A 16,812-nucleotide genomic window follows, 5' to 3' on the forward strand; every position below is an offset into this window, starting at 1 on the left:
ACCAAGACTTATCACCACAATAAAAAAGCAACTGATCCAACCTATGAACATACATTAAGAGCCAATACTACGGCATCAAGGAACAAACGTAATATCAATGTCGGTGAAAGTATTGGCAGCACCCAACGTGTGTAACTTCCTGATGACAGAGACTCTGTGCTCTGAAAGCTAGCAAATATAATCACTTTTTTTTTTGTTATCCAGTAAAGGTATCACACCTATAATACTTTTGTCTTTTTTGACACGAAAGTATTTAACATCACATAGATAATATACTTAGAAAGAAAGGGCACAAAGAACGAGACTGAGCCCTAATGTAGGTCCAGAGCTGAAACAGAACAAATAGGATTCATGGTGGAAGCAGTGAGGATATATATACTGTATTATATATGGGGGGGTCCTGCCAGCCACATGCAGTGCTCAGAGTCACTGACCAACAAGCCGACATAACGTGTGGTACACATCTCCTAAGGTCACACAGGACTCATGGTCCCTTTTAAAACTGTCCATTAAAATAAATAATTAGTTATAAAAGGAAGGTTTAAGGACACATTTACTGTCATGTCACTGTAAGGGCAGGGCACAGCGACCACAGAGAGCAGCCGGCTCCATCCTCCCCGCTGTCTCTCCGATGTTCTGTACAGCAAAGGAACAGGAATACGTTTCCCCATCCCGTACACTTCCTACCAAAGTAGACAGGTGTCCTAATTATCTCATAGCTGCACCCCCACATGGAGGAGAGATCGCAGCATTAAAGGAAGCAGAGGTGGAGAAGGAGAGGGGGGAGGTGCTGTCAGGTCTCTTTCCGCCTTTTCAAGCTGTGCTGTCATCCCAGCTGTGACACCTCTCAGGCTGGTTAATGAGAAACATGTCAGTAAGTTAATGTGCTCTGACTGGACGGTGATGGACCGTTGTCCCACCTGCTTCCTTCATTGTTTCCTCTCCTCCCTCCTTCCCCTTCTATCTAGATGCCGTGATACAACCTCAGCATCCGCTGCTGGCGCTCCCCGGCTGACCACGGGTTAAGAGAGCTGTCTACTTATATAATGACACAGAGTCAGAAGATGAAGTCTGCACCACCTGTATCTGCTCTGTGGGCTCAGGTCTGACCTCTGCTGCCCTATACTGACAGCACTAGGTAAAAACCCCACACAGGGTCCAGCGATCTCTCTACTGCGCCCATTATCTGGAGGTATCTGCAGCTCAGTGATTCCATATAAATGTATAGAAACACAGATACTGTATCAAAGGGATCAGGAGCTGACAAATGGAGAGCAAACGTAATGTAGCTTATGGAGGGAGGCTAAAACCACCCCTTATATAGAGGTTACCTGCAGCCATTACACTAACTGGAGAATAAGAGCAGCTTATTAACCTCTCTTATAAAGAAACGAGTCAGACGGACAACAGACCAGGATGCGATAGAGGCCACAGATGCTGCAGAACATCTCACAGTCACATGATTTACAGGCATGCCTTGATTAATAAAACACGAAGGCCTCAGACACAGGTGGAGAACAGGGCAGAGCAGCCTGTTTGCATTGCTGGATTCTGTATAATTCAGCTCGCACAACTGTCTCTCCTAGTAATTTTATGTTTTATTTTATCATAAAAGACAAAAAACATACCAGTGCATTTTTGCTTTTATTTAATTTTCGGACTGCTTTCTATTAATTGAAGAATCGAAAAGAATTTTAAGAAATAACAAAAAAAAAAATGCAATTAAAATGCACAAAAAAATAATAGGGAGAATTTTAAAAACGACACACAAATAGCACCATGAAAGTAGGACTTTATACAATAGGGGCACCATTCCTCTGTGTGCACTCAGGTACACGCATAAAATTAAAATAATTCCTTCTTGTCATTTAAAGAAACACTAAGATTTTTAGTCAATGCTTAATCACAAATCAGTTAGCCCTGATCCCTCTCTGCCTGATTGCATTGATAAACTTTAGTAGGAGCTGCCATATTTCTGTCTCAACTAATTTACACTTAAAAAACTGGCAACAGGTTCCCAAAAAATCCTGTACCTCAAATTAGGTAACCTGTGGCTCTCCATCTGTTGTGGCTGGCAGGGCAAACTGGGACTTGTAGTTCCGCAGCGAAGGAGGCAAGAGCTGTATCAGACGTGGACTGAGTTCTGACATATAATGAGTGAGAATAACGTGTGAAGCAGATGGACAGGACGCGGCCTGTGAGTGACACTGACTGGTGTACGATAGACAGCGGGAGTAAGAGCAGGAGGTCTGAGGGTACAGAGAAGTCGCTGGATCTGCCGCACTCTGTCCTCCAGCACATGCACTTAGTAAATGTGTTTTCCTCCCTTTCACTCCTTTAATGTCACAGCAGAGGGATATGGCGCTGATCCCCCCGGAAAACAAATAGAGATCTGTATATGGAGAGTGGGATTGGAGAGGTGAAAAGGCCGCACCTCACATCAGACCTGCTCCTGTCTCCCCAGTAGTTAATTAGAATGGTGTCACTAAGTGAATGCAGCTCTGCCTGAGATCTGACAGACGCTAACCTCTGACACCGGGGGTCCGAAAGACAATCCACATCAAACTACTGCAGTGTGACCCTTTTAACACAAGGAGTAAACTCCCAGCACATCCAGTTGAAGCTCATTAAAACTGTCTACTCTCTGAGCTTCCCATTAACCTCTTCATTCAGGGGGAAAAAAATAACACAAGCTATTTCTCTGCCTTCCACGCAGAGCCTAATTAATACTCTGCATTTGGCAACAATATAACACCCTGACCTCCTGGTACCTTCAGCGTCTCAATAAAAGCGTCAGTAGAGGCAGAGAGCAGGGCATGGAGGAAGGGGCGCAGTCCCTGATGTGACAAGGCATGCGACCATACTCACACCAGCGACAGAGGGGTTAAAAACTGTACACCCCCCAACTGTTATCATACAATGCAAAGTAGACAGGAGTAGAGAGGCGCTAGGTCTACTGGCTTCTGCTCATTAATATTTATTATCAAAGTCAAGAAAGAGTGACAGGGAGCAGCCATTTTCTGTGATTAGACCTCATCGGAGACCGCTGCTTATCGTTTATGTGTTGCTTAAATAATTTATTTAACAGTTTATTAGCAAACAAAAACCCCTTCCAAGGACCTGGTCATGTGCGTTTGTCATTTTGTTTTTATTCTGAATCACAGAAATCCCAAAGCAGTTACTCTGTGTTGCAGTCCGGTCGCGATGCACTTTTGTAATAGTCTTTTTCCTGTTCCTATGTATCATCATCATCCTCACTATTTATTTATATAACGCCAAAGATTCTGCAGCGCTGTACAGAGAACTCATTCACATCAGTCCCTGCCCCATTGGAGCTTACAGTCTAAATTCCCTAATATACACATACACAGACACAGAGAGAGACAGAGACTAGGGTCAATTTTGATAGCAACCAATTAACCTCCCAGTATGTTTTTGGAGTGTGGGAGGAAACTGGAGCACCCGGAGGAAACCCACGCAAACACAGGGAGAACATACAAACTTCACACAGATAAGGCCATGGTCGGGAATCGAACTCATGACCCCAGCGCTGTGAGGCAGAAGTGCTAACCACTTAGCCACCATATGCTGAGAAAGACGGTGCAAATCATAAATACGCCAAGAAAGTAAATAAGCCCATGTGAGCGAGAACCACAGGACAAAGGAATATTCATGTTTTACAAGAATACAAGTGAAAGTGCTCCATGGGTTCCCTATCCCGCTCTCAGAGAGTTACGCTGGAACACAGCAGAACACAGGACGCCTTGGGCCGTAATTAGAGGTTGGAGCAGAACAAAAAGAACAAACCATGTTGCACTTCTTGCACGAACTGATACAATTATTTACTTTTCCATGCAGGGAATATAGCGGCTGCTTCTGCATGTGGTGCAAATACTGGACAGCTTTATTCTAACACTGCCATTTACAGCTGAGCTGAGCTAGGACCCCCTATCTCCCACCATCTGTAAATCTGTCCGCACATTTTACAATTGCCCACCCCCCACATGCAGACAACATGCTTTTACCAAGGTGCAATAAGCCTATTTTTTGCTTTGCTCCTAATTGTATCCAATATAAATAAACATAACTTTTCTATTACTATGAGTGGAAGCCACTTTAGTAACAGATTATCACCACATACACAATGATCTCTACCCTCTAGGTCCCTGAAGACCAATCACCTAATTGTCATCATGGAAGGGCCGACAGACTGACTGCATCTAGATTGTATTCTCCACCTTGTCTTATGCAGATTTCTTCCAGCACAGAGAAGTCTCTGATTTGCGTAAAGTTTTCTGTGGTGAATACGGGAGTGGCGGCAGGTTGGAGAGGTCTCGGCTGTAATACATTCAGAATGCCATTATCTCAGCACCGATTCCTCTATTCTATGTTCTTTCTTCGATACAGGAAAACAGCCGGGTGCAAGAATATATAATGATCATGATTTTATGAAGAGTCTGTTTTCTGTGCTTTGTACGTGTGAATCTGACATACAGACAAGAAAAAAGCTTTGCCCCTTATCCCAAATACCTGTTCAGGTTATTATTATCCATAAGATTTGTACATCAAGGACAGATAGTGGAAATGAGGAGAGAGGGAAGGACCCCCACCGTGTGTACAGACCCCCTGCTCTACCAGCTAACACTGAAGGGTTTTCCATCTTCCCCTCCGTCTTCCAGATGGCTCACGTCCTACAAGAGCCGGCATTTCACAAATACACCCATTCCATAGAGAGACTACGTGGTGCCAGGGCCTTAGTAAGATACAATGACAGAAATTCTTTATGTAACTTTGGGCTTTCTCCAAAACAATATAACTGCACTGTCTAGTCCGAGAGAGAAGCAGTAAAGTGACCAGTTATTCCTCCACTGATCTCTGAAGATATGTCACACTGCCCTGATATATATGCAGCCATTGTAACCCATATGGGAAGAGGAAGATGACAGTCAGCATCAATGTGATAAAACTATGAGGTTTCCATACTAAGTATAGGGCAAAATATTTATATGACCACTAAATCCAAAAACTGAAATTGACAAAATTAACTATTCATCATCATTTATTTATATAGCGCCAGTAAATTCTGTAGCGCTTTACAATTGGCTACAAATATTAATAAAATAATACTGGGTAATACATACAGACAGAGAGGTAAGAGGGTCCTGCTCGCAAGCTTACTATTGAAGTAAATAAAGAATTAAAGCAACACCCCCATCCCCACACACAAACACTGACTTCATTACACACAACTGAAACTCCTCCCCCATCATTAGGACATCACTGGCCCCGTCCCTGTCTACGAGTCCAGCAATCCAACCAGTGCATTTCTGTAGAGCAAGTCCGTTTCCTGCACGGGTGTGGGTAGTGGCGGATGGCCACACTCACTTCTTCCTTATAACGAAGGAGGCGATGGACCGGTTGGATAGCAGACTGCGGACTGATCACGGATGAGATGGTGAACCGTAACAGAGACTACTCAGGTTTTGAGTCAAAGGATCGAACAGTCTAATTCCTGTTAATGTTCTGTACATACAATGTGTGAGTTTTATATTACAGGAGCATCTCCTGCTGCAAGTTGGAAATAGTTCGCTCTTAAGCTGGGTACACACTACACAGTTTTCGTCCAATAATCGGCTAAATCAGCCGACATACGACCGCTCGTTCAAAAGTCGGGTCAGTGTGTGCAGTGACAAGATGGTCGAAAGTCTGCCCAAATGGACAATTATCGCCTCATTTGGTTGGTCGTACCGTTTAATATTTTCGTTCCAATCTCGTTTCCGTTGTGTAGTGTGTATAAACTTCCGACTGATCCACAACAGTGAGTACGAAATTACAGTCATTGCTCACGACAACATGGCTGTAAAAAGTCGCTAAAGGGACGTCCGCTCTTCCCTTTATCGTCCTAAACAAGGCTGTGTGTATGCAGTCCATGGACCGAGCGATCGGACCATCGGTCGCATGTAAAATCGACATAAAAAGTAGGTTGAAATTTCTGTAGTGTGTACCCAGCTTTAGTTAGTTCTAGATTTAAGTTTGGGATGTTTACGGGATTAAGTATTACCACTGGTGTTTGTCAGGTATATGGGGTGGGAGTGGGTTAGGAAAGGGCTTAGATTATATAATATGGTTCCACTGTTATTGTTTCTTACTAATTAATATAACATTCCACACAGGTTATGTCCGTCTATGACAGCTACTGTGATTTTACAATACCATTTGCTTTTATTTGCTAATTATTTGCAATGTCTGCACCTGAATTACTGATATTATATTTTGTCATCTAATAAATATATTGGGCTCCAGCTCTGGAGGGGATATAATGACTAAATGTCTTGATGCCAATAATGGGTGCTAAGGAAATGAGGATGGGAGGACTAAGGATTGTAACCTGGAATGTACGGGGTCCTAATGACCATATTAAAAGATCCTTTGTACTCACGCAAACACAGTAGTATAACCCTGACATAGCAGCCTGCTGGAGACTCATCTGATGGGTGGCCGTATTTTGGCCCTGAAGAGATCTTGGGTGGGATGAGTCCACCACTCTGTACATATTCACGAGGAGTCTCAATACCGGTTACTAAAAATTTACAATTTATGCTTGAGAAGGTCGAACTGACCCATATGGCCGTTACGTATTTCTTAGAGCCTTAGTGAACAACTCCCTTATCATACTTTTAGCCATATATATCCCCCACCTTTCAACTCAGAAATACTCAAAAAAGCCTCTAAATTTATTGTTTTCTATCTGGAATCACGATTACCTAATGATCGTTTAACTTGGTTACATGCGCAGAGAGTATGGGCCAATTAAAAAGTAATACTATATTTGCCATAATTGATTGGACGGGCACCACCCGCTTCCAGACTGAACATATAGTTATTGTATTCAGATTTGTATACCTCAAGAGCAGATTACTCTGAATCTCAGTTACACAAGTATTTAGTGCAGCTGTGTCTTCCTAGAGGGCGTGGACTGTAGAGGAGATTGGGGCAGCTGTGGTTGTGTCCTTGGACGCAGCCAGGGCATTTGATTCTGTGGAATGGAAATATCTGTGGGAGGTTATGCATAAATTCGGTATTGGTCCTAAATTTTTATCCTGGTTAAAACTGTTATACTTTGCCCCTGTGGCCAGAATTAGTTTTAATGAACACACTACATCCCCCTTTAATTTGGGAAGGGGTACGAGGCAGGGTCGCCCCCTTTCCCCAGCCTTTTAACGGCCTCGGGGAAGGAGACAGAGGATAAAGTCGCGCTTTATGCCAACGACATGCTTCTGTTTTTAAAAGACTCAGACACATCTTTAACTACATTGTTACAATTTGTAGACAAATTTGGTGTTTTCTTTGGCATAAAGATAAATTGGTCCAAATCTAATATGTTTCCCATTGGCAGGGGTCTTCCATCGATTACTGAGGAGACCCACCAATTGCAATGGACGATCAAATTTAAATATTTAGGGATCTGGATTAAAAATTCAGCAACTGACTATATACGATTAAATATAGACCCAGTAATCAATTGTCTTAGGGTCAATATTTCTACTTGGAAGAGACGTCATCTACCTGTATCTGGCACTTTATATCGAATTAAAATGGTTCTTCAACCAAAATTCATATATCCATTACACGATTCCCCTACCTATCTTCTGAAATGACTCTTCTCTCAAATTAACAGGTATCTATCTTCTCTGGTCTGGGGGGAGAGGCTGGCAAGAATTAAACTGGCCTCCCTCTGCCGTTCCCGTACAGATGGAGGCCTAGCCCTTCCAGACTTTAGGGCTTATTACTTTGCTACACTTGGCGCCTCTGCGAAAGCGGTTGGGAGACTGCCCTACGGCTGACCTGTTAAACCTCCTGAGAAGATGGACAGGATTTGATAGGACACCCATACAAGCACGGTTGGGTACCCGAGCCACGAGACAAGTCCCACCATTACTTAGACAGGCCTTGCTGATATGGAATGAATTAAGGGGGGCGTTAGAGACTCTGAGAACAGATGCTGACACCCATATATCTACTAAAACTTCCTAAACTATGTAAACTAAAACAATTCCCTCAATTGGACAGATATACCATAATGGCAGTATCAAATAATTTGTTCAGTTAAAATTAGACTTCCCTCCACCAAATTGCCTGTTCTATACTTACCCTCAGCTCCAACAAGCCTTGGTGACACAATTTGGCAGCATTCCTCTCGTCTTCGGTCTAGATCCTCTCCACCAAAACCATTTCTATACTCTATACTAATGTCCTCTATCTCCTTACCACTGACAACTTAGAGGGACTACGCCAAGGATGGGAGACGGTTCTGGGTCCTGTAACGGACGAGGATTGGAGTTATATGTTAGACAGTGCTAGGGAAACTACCTCTTGTACCCGAAACAGACAAGTTCAACTATATATCCTACATAGAGTATATTACTCTTCACGCAGGTTGCTTCGAATGGGTGCCAGATCGGATGCTAACTGCTCAAAATGCAGAGATGCTGATGCAACCTTCTGGCACTTACTTCGTCGGGGAATCGTCGGGGAATTTTGGTCGCGAGCAGCGAAGGGTATAAGAAATACGGGTATCAAGACCCCATTGATGTTTCCTGGATAGAAGCACTACCAGATACTTTCTCAATCTCCTTAACCTGGCTAAAGTAATTATTGCTAGAACGTGGATGGCTCAAGAGAAACCTCAATATGCTGCTGGGTGGCCGTGGCCAATGAGGCTGTAAGCCATGAAAGAGTCACGAATCATTCACGAGATACCATGCCCAAATACTTTAAAGTGTGGTCCAGATGGACAAATTTACAATGTGTGGTGCAATCTCTGACCACCGACTTTGATTCGAGTTAAGCACCCAGACCACCCGTCCTCCTTATCCTCCCCCTCTCCACTCCATACTTATATACATGTTCTATAAGACTAAACTATACTGAGACTTGACTCATTGTCATTCATGTCCTTCAACATCTCCCTTTCACGGCTGAAGATACCCAGGATAGATATGCATATACCTCTAAATACATCACTTTACATATCTATTTTAATATTAATACAAGGTTTAATATCTAGCATTAATCTATTTATTACACTAATTAAATGTAATGTACAATGGAACTATATTTGTTATTTTGATATTTTTATTAATGTTTTCAATAAAAAATATTTGCTTTCTAAAAAAAAAAGCAAGTCTACAAAGCTGTCAGTCAATCTTTGTCTGCTCTGATAAGAGAAGCTCCTCCCCTCTAACATGGAAACCTGGAACAGAGGAGCGAGAGAGAACATGGTAAACATATAAAGTTGAGGATAAACACCCCATTTACTTCATGTATTGTTCAGCCCAGCAATACAGACTTTCATATACCGGTATATATTAATGTCTAACATCAGCTTTACGTCCCCTTTAAGTTCCACATCAAGAATTGTTCATTCTAAATTCTTATATATTCTTTATTACCAGGATTTAACTGAACCTACGAAGCTGAAACACTGCCCTGAGTCTGCAGCTGTCGGCTATGAACATGACTGTCCCCCGTCAGAGCACTGTGACCTGCATCTGCCCCTAGACACAAACTCTTACCCCCCCAGCAATGGACTGATGTTATGTGGCTGTCTGCGTGGATCCATCTTCCTCCTTTCAGGGAGGACAAATGACTCTGGCTCCATCTTTATAATCTCTTCTCCAGCTCATGATGTCATCACACATTATTCCCTATCAGCTAAATGAGTACGCTTCCTTACATCATCTGTCCGTGGCATGCCAAGAAAACTCCAAACAGCCGCATTCAGGAATAATGTCCAAAATCCATCAATGGTCCATGTATAAAGTGTTAATTTATCAGCGTTCATCGCCGTTACTCAACTCTGAAATCAGCAGAGTGGCTGGAGCTGAACACTTATCTTCACAATGGTGTGAGGACCAGCCAGCGACAGCGGACAACAAACATGTACAAGTAAGGCGGTTTTGCTAAATATAGTTTACTGACATCTTGATATAAAAGGATTAAAGTGCTCAGGACACAAAACTTTATTCCTCTATATAGTGGCATTTAATGACAGGGTAGAAGCTGCCACACGGCTCAGCCAAGGACACAGGGCTTGGAGTAGTGTAAATTGTGAACAAATCTACACATGAATGATAGCAACCAATGACAAACTACTAATCAAAGAGCGATTTACTGCATCTTATACAATGTATCAACACGACTGGACTGTGACCATTAACCAGGTCAGAGGTCACAGAAGACTCACATTAAACATGGAACTATTTTCAGTGTTTTGTGTGCGGTAAAAAGATTATTGATCCAAATGTCAAACATTTAAATGAAGTTTCTTTATTCCTACAACTTCCTTATCTACTCTAACCAATGTCTTCCTTGAAGTTCTACTGGTATTGCAGGACAGATCTTTGCAGATACACCAGAGCTTCCTGACCAGACTGATATATGTTGTATATCTTTACATCTGCAATAAAAGGCAAAATAGCGGACACTAAATCCAAGAATGAGGGCTACAGACGGCGGCACAGCTGCTGTACAAAACAACACGTTTAAAAATAAAAGCTACTAATAATAATGTATTTCAGTTACATTTTTATTACAGTGTTTCTTTATTATTACTCGAGATATCACCAAGGCTATGGACACAATAAAACAGTGTCACTCGCTGGAAAAGGGTCAGAAAAAAAATCTGTACACTCACTTAGGGGTATATTTACTAAACTTCGGGTTTGAAAAAGTGTAGATGTTGCCTATAGCAACCAATCAGATTCTAGCTGACATTTATTTAGTACATTCTGCAAAATGACAGCTAGAATCTGATTGGTTGCTATAGGCAACATCTCCACTTTTTCAAACACGCAGTTTAGTAAATATACCCCTTAGTATTATAAGACAACTACTTTAAAACGGAAACAATACTCAGTAATAACTCTGTACCCTTAAGTAATTCCTGATATAAAAATGTAAACAATCCCTAATCTTAACCTGCGGATGGTGTGAGCAGTCCCATCTACAATACAGAGATATATATAGTGCTTCCCGATATTGGCACTGAGAATAACAGCATGCAGAGCAGGGCAGTGGGCACCGGGTGATATCAGCTTCTAGAGGAGAAAGTCCCGGGACACAGATAACTCTGGGCATGGGGCAGTGGGCATCGGGTGATATCAACTTCTAGAGGAGAAAGTCCCGGGACACAGATAACTCCAGGCATGGGACAGTGGGCATTGGGTGATATCAGCTTCTAGAGGAGAAAGTCCCGGGACACAGATAACTCCGGGCATGGGACAGTGGGCATTGGGTGATATCAGCTTCTAGAGGAGAAAGTCCCGGGACACAGATAACTCCGGGCATGGGGCAGTGGGCACCAGGTGATATCAGCTTCTAGAGGAGAAAGTCCCAGGACACAGATAACTCCGGGCATGGGGCAGTGGGCACCAGGTGATATCAACTTCTAGAGGAGAAAGTCCCAGGACACAGATAACTCCGGGCATGGGACAGTGGGCATTGGGTGATATCAGCTTCTAGAGGAGAAAGTCCCGGGACACAGATAACTCCGGGCATGGGGCAGTGGGCACCAGGTGATATCAGCTTCTAGAGGAGAAAGTCCCAGGACACAGATAACTCCGGGCATGGGACAGTGGGCATTGGGTGATATCAGCTTCTAGAGGAGAAAGTCCCGGGACACAGATAACTCCGGGCATGGGACAGTGGGCATTGGGTGATATCAGCTTCTAGAGGAGAAAGTCCCAGGACACAGATAACTCCGGGCATGGGGCAGTGGGCACCAGGTGATATCAGCTTCTAGAGGAGAAAGTCCCGGGACACAGATAACTCTGGGCATGGGGCAGTGGGCACCGGGTGATATCAGCTTCTAGAGGAGAAAGTCCCAGGACACAGATAACTCCGGGCATGGGGCAGTGGGCACCAGGTGATATCAGCTTCTAGAGGAGAAAGTCCCGGGACACAGATAACTCCGGGCATGGGACAGTGGGCACCGGGTGATATCAGTTTCCAGAGGATGAAGTCCCAGGACACAGATAACTCCGGGTAGTGCTGAGAGCGGACACTTCATATCTCGGTGTCACCACAGAACTTAATTTGAGGGGATGATATTACTCATTTCTTGGATACATTAACTGCATGAAGTATCAATTAAAGCATCGATCGCAGGAGTGCTGGGAACTCTTAGAGTGTAATGGGATGTGTCCCAAGCTGCGGAATGGAGGTAAAAGACACTCACAGAGGCGTCGCAGAGAGCTCGGACTGACAACTGATTGATATTATGACTCAATTATAACTGGAAACCCCCATAACTGCCTCCTGAGGATGAAAGGCTGGGTCAGGGGGGTCAGGATTTGAACCTATGACCGCCATTTTTACCGAGATCTTCCAGGCAGAGCCCTGAGCCAGCGCTGCAATCTGTCTGACTGAGAGCGGCCATTTATTAACAGCGCTGGATTATCTACTACGGCTCAGACACCATATTTGTGGCTGGAAATGGCCCAATGTACAGGATCTATAGGGGACAGGGGGCTGACGGGTAGAGTACTGTGTTACGGAGTATGGTGCCGGACACAACCGTTTGTCTACGGTATAAACACCGTTAATGACGGTGCTGATGGTTGGAGAAGCCGCACCACTCACAGTATAAAGCATCATATCCTACCCTCACTCTTTCCTTTCACAAAGAGAACTGCATCAAGGATAAAGAACAAGAGAAGTGGTACTATGCATCTATAATTAACTTGTAAATGAGAACAGATATCGAGCACTACAGGCATGTAACAGGGCAAAAGAGGTGGCACTGTGAAGTTATCAAATACATACAGAATACTAATAAATGCTTCATACTGAATAAGAGAATTACACCCAGTATAAAGAAGTGATACTGTCCAGCAACAGATACTTAGGGCTAGATTTACTAAACGGCGGGTTTGAAAAAGTGGAGATGTTGCCTATAGCAACCAATCAGATTCTAGCTGTCATTTTGTAGGATGCACTAAATAAATGAAAGCTAGAATCTGATTGGTTGCTATAGGCAACATCTCCACTTTTCCAAACCCGCCGTTTAGTAAATATACCCCTTAGAATTAATCCCAGGATATAGAACAACTGGAGTAGTGATATTACAGTACATAGATATTATAATTCCCCTGATTCTCACTTTACTGAACAACAAATACTATTTTTTTATTTCAAAGCCCTGACACTCAAAGTTAGTGTTTTTAATGAGATATTGTTTTATATTACTAAATCATCTGAAGGAAAAAACGCTGTAATACGCCGGTGTAATACGCATTCCCTGCACTGTAATATTCTGCAGCGGCTGCCTTCTCAGCAGGAATTGTTACGTGTTGTGCTGACATTAGTCAGATGACGCCTGTATACCCCAATCTTCATACACTGCTACAGATTCTCACTAGGACTGAGACCAGGGATTAGGCCGCTGTTAGACAATCACCTTTGTTTTAGCAGTTTTGTACCATCCCTCCTCGTTTTGTAACAAAATGCCCAGCCCCTGCTGAGGGAGATCAGCCCCCCCAGTCACCACTGCCGTACTTCACTATAGCGATGGTGTTTTCTGAGGTGTGCGCAGTGTTAGATTTGCGCCATACATATTGCCTTGGTCTCATTTCAACATGAAACCTTTTCTCATATTAAAACGGAGTCACTTTTTGGGAAACTACAGAGAACAGATTTGCGTGGTTCATTCTGTGCTGCGCTCCCATACAGGCAGCGATATGACGACTGATGCACATCTACTCCTCACTGTCATAAATTTATGAAGGGTATGCTGCCAGCAGCAAAAAATATATTGATCAGACATGGGTATACATAATAAGTATAGGGATTATTACATGCTGTGCAATACTGAATCCAATAGATAGCTGAAAAATATAAATGGCATCTATTATTCCCTATATATATATATATATATATATATATATATAGTTCTAATAAGAAACCAAAAATGTGTACAGTGACGGGGTTAATGCCCGTCCATTATGTTTCCTGACTGCTGAAATGATTAAATTAATATGAAGCAATATATGTGAAAATAGAACTTTCCATGAGGTGAGTTACTAGTACTGATATATGGACAACAGCTATATCGGACTATGGAGAAAAAGGCAGAAAAAAAAATATATGGAATTTTTCAATCACAGGAAAAAAGCAAATCTTTTAGTCCTACTTGGAGTGTCCAAAGTTTTACCTAATCCATCTGTAATATCCGCTCGCTGAACCTGAAAAGAACAGGACCAGGGTGATTTACCATGAATCGCGCTATTTTGAGCGGCGATAATTCCTCAGCTGTTTCTCAATAACCTACAGTGGAACTGTAGCCAGTTATTGTGGGACTACATGTTCCAGCATGCGCTGAGAGCCACTGACTGGAGGGGTATGCCTGGACATGCAGTACCACAAAATTTTCTCTCTTTGTTGTAACCTAATGATGAATTCTTCTGTCTTTGTAATTCAATAAGAGGAAAAGAAACACCATGAAACAGACGCCAGTACTCGCTATGAACGACCCTCGCAGAACAACAATGACCTTAGCTGATAGCCAATCACAAGTGACCAGCAAGAAGAAACACTTGTGATTGGCTGAGTGTCACAGTCAGCCAGTGGTAGGCGCGTGTAGAGAGTAATTACCATGTCTTTTATAGGTTTGATTTCTCCAATAGGATAATAAAGACAGAATAATTTACCATTGGATTATGATGGATTAAGAACAAATAAAGAAGTGATGGAAGACTATTTTTGGAATTATGGGACAAGGTCTTATGGATGAAGTTGACTGTCCAGAAGTCCCAGACGCTCACACCCACACCTGGTGCATTATGGGAAGCCAGGTTCTCGTAATACTAAAACAAAGCGGCTTTATGGCAAACACAGAAAATAAAGTACACTGTCCAATTTCCCTTTAACTCCTCACTGCTGGGTACACATTACAGAAATCTTCTCCTGATGTGTTATCTATACGATTTTACCAACGATTGACAAAAGAAAAAATGTCCCGATCAGCAGCCGATTCCTGTGTACACACTATACACGTGTTACACGTGTCATCTGTCATAACCATCGGCTGAACAGATCCTGACTCTGCACACTCGGTGGAGATCTATGGACACTGCTGGTCCTGAGTGCTTACACACTGCAGGATTGGAACCACAAGGTTCTATTGTTGAATAAGATTTTTAGTCCGGTTTAAAAATCTAATCAAACGATACAATGTGCTTTGGAACGATAAATCGCTCTTCGTTGCAGTGTACACACTAATGTAATATCCAGACGAACGGTCATTTCTCGGGTGATTGGCCCTATAGTCGGCTGAAGACCCCGCAGTGTGTACAGAGTCTTTGCAAGTAAGCTGTGAAGGAGAATTTCTTCCTTTCTAGATAACCAAGAGCTATAGACGCTCTCTCAGCTCAAAGCCAAAACATTTAAGATTGCAGGTTCCCTTACACTGTATATGAGTGTTCCATTGCCAGGTGATCCGAGCACTTAGCGATATCATATGTTGTATTATCTATCTATGACAGACATTACAAAAAGACAGAAGTTAGTATAAAAGGTCAGTTCAGATACAACCCTGAACGATGTGTAATTCAGTAACAATGTCCGAGAGGCGATGTACTACGAGCTGGGGCGCCACTGAGACAAGACGAGCAGTTACACAGTTGTAAGTGACATATAAGTGGCTATCACAACTCACACTAACATGGAGCAGATTGCAGTGTACAGTAACCAGTCTACTAAGCTGTTTACATCATAAAAGTGAAATCATTTTACAAAGCTGGACGATGAAGAGAATTATTTACATAACACAGGATACAATGAAACCAGGGTGCCCCCTCTGCACATCGCTGTAGGACACAAGGGGGACACATGTGGAGAACGGAGTGACATGATGTGTATGGCTGCAGCCCCTTCCTATATCCGGCTCCTCCAGGGCCGTCCCCACACGCCAGTTAAATGAATGCCCACTCTAAGCCCAAACCAAATTTTAATGCAAGTCCTGTCAATAGCACTGGGAGAGCCATCCCTCAGAACAGTCTCACTAATTAAATGCTGCTGAGATTTAAATAATTCATCTCCTTAACGTGTATTGATTTGAGAGTTTTGCGGTTGGAGGCTGAGAACAAAATTAACCCTTTCCTTGGTAACGGACGCAGACAGCGCAGATGGATGGTCATTAACCCTGAATTCAGTCTCTGCATATTTAACATGATACATAAACTGTGCACAATACTAAATACATCACTTTACTGACATACTTAACTGGCATTATTTATATAGCAGATCACTGTCCGGTCTAAACTAGAGGATGTATCGTTGAACTCCTGGAGGGAAACTCGCTGCAAATATATATAATCTTTACGTTACGTGATGCTATTTATTATTACAGGGTGTATGGTAGCGTGTAGAGTGACTGCATGACACACGAATAGGGACTGTGTCATATGATCACCCCCGGGTGGAGGGACCCGTCATATTACCACCTGCGCCATCACCGGATCCCAGCACTGACGCAGAGATTGGCAGCATATCGGAGATCATGTGCCTCAGTACATCCTACGGTTGCAGCCAGTGATACATGCAACCAGCACCAGAAGGGGGTGAATAACGCTACACGGGGACTATATAATATGCTGCACGATATATGGGCTATATAATAAGTATAATAATATATGTACAATTTCAAATTCTCATTTAAGATAAGCAGAAGCAGTTTTTTTGATAAATTTTAAGTAAGAAATGTTTTTCTACTGAGAAACAAACATTTTTGCACATTATACAAGTGTGAGAGAC

At 42.8% G+C, this 16,812-nt stretch overlaps 1 protein-coding gene across 2 annotated transcripts in view; it reads right to left on the minus strand.

Annotated features, from left to right (window-relative positions):
- ERI3 (ERI1 exoribonuclease family member 3) overlaps positions 1–16,812 on the minus strand; it is a 182,076-nt gene that overhangs the window by 56,761 nt on the left and 108,503 nt on the right. The gene's annotated exons all lie outside the window — the stretch shown is intronic.

Source organism: Mixophyes fleayi, chromosome 8, assembly GCF_038048845.1.
Source record: "Mixophyes fleayi isolate aMixFle1 chromosome 8, aMixFle1.hap1, whole genome shotgun sequence".
NCBI lineage: Eukaryota > Metazoa > Chordata > Amphibia > Anura > Limnodynastidae > Mixophyes > Mixophyes fleayi.